The sequence below is a fragment of the Parasteatoda tepidariorum genome, chromosome 3 (assembly GCF_043381705.1).
Source record: "Parasteatoda tepidariorum isolate YZ-2023 chromosome 3, CAS_Ptep_4.0, whole genome shotgun sequence".
NCBI classification, from domain to species: Eukaryota; Metazoa; Arthropoda; class Arachnida; order Araneae; family Theridiidae; genus Parasteatoda; species Parasteatoda tepidariorum.
The window spans coordinates 87,856,904-87,863,254 of record NC_092206.1 but is presented as its reverse complement, the minus strand read 5'-3'; positions in this window follow the sequence as shown (position 1 = coordinate 87,863,254).

The following is a 6,351-nucleotide window of genomic DNA, read 5'->3' as shown; positions in this document are numbered from 1 at the left end:
TTACTTATCAATTTTTCGATTTTCTCGAAGGGTTCCTCGGATAGATGGGTAATGTTATTTATGAATTAGACTATTTTCTCGAATTGTTTCTTAGGTATTGTTATTTATAAATTGGTCTTATTCCACGGATCATTCCTCGAACAGATGGGTAATGTTACTAATGAATTGGACTGTTTTCTCGGATGTTTCCTCGGACAAACGGGTAATGTTACTTATAAATTGGTCTTTTTCCACGGATGTTACCTCGGACGAGGGAGGTATATGTTACTTATGAAAAGTGTTATTTTATGGTCTTGTTCGTATTACGGCAAAGGATTTACTTTTGAATATGAGTTTTATCTGCGATGGTTGCTTGGACGGAGGGGGAATGTTAAGTACGGAAACTGTAAGGTCGTAAGGAAACTGGTTCTACTTCCACGGATGGTTCCTAGGGAAGAGGGAGAATGCTAAGTACGGAAAGTGTAAGGTTGTAGGGAAACTGGTTCTATTTCCACGGATGGTTCCTAGGGCGGAGGGGAATGTTAAGTACTGAAAGTGTAAGGTCGTACGGAAACTGGTTCTATTTCCACGGAGGGTTCCTATGGCGAAGGGGGAATCTTAAGTACTGAGGAAAGTGTAATGTCGTACGGAAACTGGTTCTATTTTTAGGGATGGTTACTAGGGCGGAGAAATAATGTTACTTATGGTTTTAATAATTCTTACAAATTTTTTCAAATAAACAATTGAATACAGTGAAAAGTACAAAAATGTGATAAAGTATAGAAATAGAGATATTGCTGAGAAAACAATTCTAAGTACGTCAAATTATAACTCAAATAAAAAAAAAGGAAGTAAATACACTAGTGTACGGACTTGGTCGATTATCTCTAGAATTACTGAACCAATTTTAATGAATTTGATATGTACATACATTGTCACAATACGAAACAAATAACCATTCAACAATTGTAGCACACGCGCATGATCGTACGTAACAATCGTTGGAGTTGGAAGGTGTGCAACAGTGGTTGCAGAATAAACAAGCAAAATGGCTTAATAGGGATGGTCCTCTCTTACAGACATATAAGCCTCGCAGCGTGATTTCATACTTAAAATTAGGCAGCTTATAATTTCCTGTGAAAATTGGTCCCATTCATGTAGCAACGCTTTTTTTTCATTTCCTGGATGGTTCTCTATAGGGTTGAGGTCGGGAGATCTGACTGACCAATCCATCTGGCGAATATCCTCACTCTCTAGAAATTCGTCAACCAGAAGAGCTCTATGTGGCCTCGCATTGTAGTCCATTAAAATGAACCCAGGACCAACTGCACCCTTAAAAACAAACTTAGGGCTCCAAGACATCATCCCTAAACCTCACATCAGTCACAGAGTCTCTTTTAGAGACATGGAGAGGTGCGCGGTCATCCAACATGATACCTGTCCTGGCCATTAAACCTGCTACGCCATAATAGTCAATTTTGAGGACAGTAGAGGGTAGGTAGCGGATCCCTGGTTCTCTCCATATGAACTTACGGCAAGAATTGTGTTTAAGTGACCGAGACTCAAACCGCAGGGTTTTTTTTTGCAAACAACCGTCCCTCATGAAGTCGTTCGGAAACAGTCACACTAGATACACGGGTTCCTCTAGCTGCATACAAGTCACGAGAGAGCTGACAAGCTGTAGCCCCTCTGTTACGCCTCGCTATAATGGTCAAATGGCGATCTTCTCTGGTCGTCGTGGTTCTCGGACGACATTACCCAGGCTTTCTCTCGATGGATCCGGTATCCTGGAACTGTTTCCATAAGTTACACACGACTCTGGGCGTTAAATTAAAATCTCTAGAAATCTGGATCTAAGATTGGCCTGCTTCTAGCCTCTCTACAATTCGCCACCTAGTCTAAACGTTGGTGGTTACTCATTTTTACTGTTACAAATTGAATTTAACCTTTTGCTGCAATTTTTTTTTAAAATGGCGGCACTTGGGGTTTGTCCCATTGGCCACAGAAATGCCGGAACTGCTACTCTATTCTCGTTACCCAGTGGGCACCTGTGGTGAAGCCACGGCGATGGGGCAGCGTCGCCCACGTCACACAATCGCAAACCCGTTTTTAGAGCTGGTCACATTCACACAAAGAGGAAAGGACATATATATATATCTTTGGGATATGGTTGCGACCCGTTTGGAACAATTGTGCACGAACTCTTGCACGCTATCGGTNGAGAGAGAGAGAGAGAGAGAGAGAGAGAGAGAGAGAGAGAAGGAAACATCAATGCCCTGAGCAGGATTCAAACCCGCTGCCAATGGCTCAGCAGTCAGACACGCTAACCACTCGGTCACCTGGTCGGCTTCTGCTGTAAAATAACACCAAGAAATTCGTCGAGTTGTGTTCGCGAACAAAATGCGTCCAAACTTACGCTCACTTATAAAGCCTATTTCTCTACTGGATCCGCCTATACACGCGTGTACGCTTACGTATTTGATGTACAAGATTTGAATTTTTGTCTAGATGCAGTGGCTTTACATTCAGTTCAGTTCTTTTCATGAAATTCAATAAAATATACAAATTCTCTTTATTTATTTCACCAGTGTATTATTTCATGTTGGGGCTTCTTCATAGTAGATCGTTATTAATGGCAAATCTCAAATTAGCATCTTTTAAGAAAAACGTTAAATAATTGACTTTAAAATCTAATTAAGAGTTTAAAATATTGATGCATTTACAAGGGTTGTTAACCAATCAATATCTTACTAACTAACATACTACATTTTATTTTTATATTATTAATTCTAAAACTAAAAATTCTAGAACAGTCTTCAAAATCAGTGATTGATGAAATCATTTGCTCTAAAAATGTTGTTCTTTTGAAAAATATAAATTATAAATTAAAAAACTACCGATATTTTTACATTATTTTTTATGTGTGCTTTTATTTCTAAAAGAGCGCATGTACCAACTCCTGATGAGTGCTTATGATTAAAACCTTCGAAGAAATTGAGGCTCCACATCTGTTCTAGAATAGTTATCAAAAAGTATTATATACTTAACTTAACTTTGCAAATGTTTAATTTAAAATACGGATGCATAAGAATTATTTACCAATACCCAAAAAAAGATATCTTAATATTTTTGTGAATTGAACGTCATTTACTTCAGAAAGTATAGTGAGTGCTCCACGATGACAATACTCAATATATAATTGTATGATTCTTTCAGAAATAAACCTTAAAAAAATCAAAATTTTAACAATGAAAGAAAAAAAACTTAATCGAAATAAAAACGACTGAAGAAGGTCGCTGAGAAAATGTTTAAATCTGTTTATATGCAAGCGAAAATGGAGAGGTGTTTCGATAATTGGTGAGAATATTTCGATAAGTTTCTTTTCTGACTACTGATTTTGAAAACGCTTTGTTTTCTCTTCTTTTAAATACATATTTCAGGATCATATTACACCTATTAATGCGTTTAATTTCGGGTTTCATTTAAAATTACATATTAAGAGTGGTTATTATGAAACACTGTGTAAAGTATAATTGGTATATGTAACTTTAGAGTGGCTTTAATATATTGTCTTGTTAAAAACACTGTCTGAAGAATTCTTTAAAATACTGCCTGCAGTTTAAAGTACAGTCATTTGCAATTTACTTCCTTTTTTTAAACATTCTATTAAAGACTTTAATGAAAAGATACTTAATCAAGCATAAAACAAATATGACGGTCAACTGAAGTTGAATCTAATTACTCTTTCGAACATACTTTTTTTATTGTGTTCTGCCTTAAATATTTTAAGGTTTGATTATTCTCTCTCTCTTATATATATATATATATATATATATATATATAAATACAAAAATTAAATATTTTTGTATTAATAAAAGAATTGAAACTCTTTCGTTTTCATAAAATGTCTTTGTTAAAGAATAAGCGTAGAGAGATTCTATTTTGGGAATTCAAGGCTGAAAACATACCATTGAAATATAAATAGATTTATATTTCAAAGGAAGAGTTATTTTTAGAATCTTTCCCTCTTTCACTTCCATATTAGGAAGCAGTAACTGATTTTCCTTAATGCGTAAGGTTACAAGGAATGTACGAAGTGTACCTTTTTTCCTCAAATCTGTGTTGGTATAAAACGTCAGAACGCTAGTTTTGCGTGTTCTTTTCATCATGATGTGATCCTGATAAGCTGTTCCGGAATTGTCAGAAGTCTTGTTCATCCCCCTCCCGTAGGGAGTGTGGATGTGAACTGTTATCAATACCAGCCTACATTTAAATAAACCTGTTTAGAGCGTCTGATGGCTTACGACTGCATTATTTCAAGCTAAATACAACACTGATAACAGGGATGTAGCCCTGTTATTACAAGTCGACAGGATAAATACTTGCAGAGGAAGTTTACCCATTTTTATCTCGCAGAAACTAAGCGTAACGTAATCTGGCTGACTGCTAAGTTGAAATTTTCCCCATTCCATCATCCACCGGGAGAAAAAATTGCTGCAGTGAAAAAAACGTTGAAGGAAGGAAGGGCGATTTTCCACCCGTACTACTTGTACCTCGTCGCTCCTGAAATGCTGATGTAGAAGGAAGAAAGGACGATTTTCCCTTGCCGTTTTCAGAAGAGATGTTGGCTGGAGATTGTACCCTGAAACCAGTAATGTGTATCCCATCCGATGACCCTGCAGTGTCCCATCCATCGATTTCTGATGTTCATTAGTGCTCAAAAAGAAATTTCACTTTGGTTCAAAAATGAATTAGTCTCTTACAAGAATTGTTTTCTAAAAAAGGGAAAACAAAAGTGAATGCGCGTTGTGAAGGAAAAAAAAGATATATTTTGTGTCTCTCTTCAACGAAAAATAGATGAAGGTCAAAGGAAAAGTGAGACAAATGGAAAAGATTGACTGTAGATATATTTTTTTTCTCTCTCATTTTTTTCTTTCTCAATGTTATGATTAAATATTTTAGTAATATTAGATATGAGTACTAATCTAAATATTTTATTTTGAATAATGGAATATAGTATTGTATTTCTTGTGTTTATATATTTTTTTTATATAAAATTATGATATAGTATTGTCTAAAATGTTTTTAAAGGAAATAAATGTGATTCAAACGTCAATTAAATTAGTGACGCAAACAAAATTAAGTTGTTGTTTAAACTTTTGTTTCCAAATGATTTTTCTAGATTAAACCGTAACAAAATTCTAAATTTTTCAGAATTTCCTTTTGAACCTAACGATGAAGAATTTTCAAACAAACTACAAGAAATTTGTAATAATTTCAGTTTTTCGGACTTAGTCAAAATTTCAGACATTTTAAATATTTCCAGTGAGGGAAATAAAGATGAAATTGCAAAGCATATTTTAACTTGTTTATGTGATTTTGATACCTTAAAAAATTCGATAGTAATGGAAAATTCCTCTGAAGATGAGGATGAAACTAATCAGTTTCAATGTAAACAAACTCAAACTGATATTTACCAATTAAAACTTGTGTAAGTCAATTTACACAAGCTAGTTTAAATACTAAATTATATGTTGATAAAGAAATACAAACTCATGTTTATACTGATAAAGATATGGCATCCTATAGTCAAAATTCTAGTAATGATATAAATAATAGAGAACCTGAAACTAAATTAATAGTTAATTTCGCTGATGTTGAAGCAGTTACCCCTATGTTTAATGGAAATCGCCATGAAAATATTAATTCTTTGTTTGAAAATTTTGAAACTCATGCTACTTTATTTAAATTGTCCGATATGCAAAACTTTTTAGTTGCTAAAAGATGTTTGAAGGGAAATGCATTAACTTTAATTAGAAGTGAAACTCATTTAAATTCTTATGAAATATTAAAAAATCTTTTGCTTGAGGAATTTGGACTTAGTTGTAATAGTGCAGAAGTACATGCAATGTTGCATAAAAGAAAGCAAAGGTATAATGAAAAACTTCAAGAATATTTTCTAAAAATGAAAGAAATTGCAACTCAAAGTGATATTCATATATGGCAACGGTACTTTTAAAAAGTAACGAGTAAAAGTACAAGTATTTTTAAAAAAAGTAGCGAGTAAAAAGTAAAAAGTACTTATTTTAAAAAGTAACGAGTAAAAAGTACAAGTAAAAGTACAAGTACTAAACAAAAAAAGTAACGATTTAAAAGTACATTTCTAGGACATCGAAAATTCAAAGTAACCTAAAATTTTATTGAATAATATTCTTATGTTCTTTAATGTTTTTGCAAAATTGTTGTTATTTATTTAATTATTTTTAATTTTGAAAGTTATGGATAGTAATTTATTTTTAAATTCGGAAGAATATTATAATATAATTTTATAATATAATCGTATAATATAATTTTAAAATCAAATATAATTTT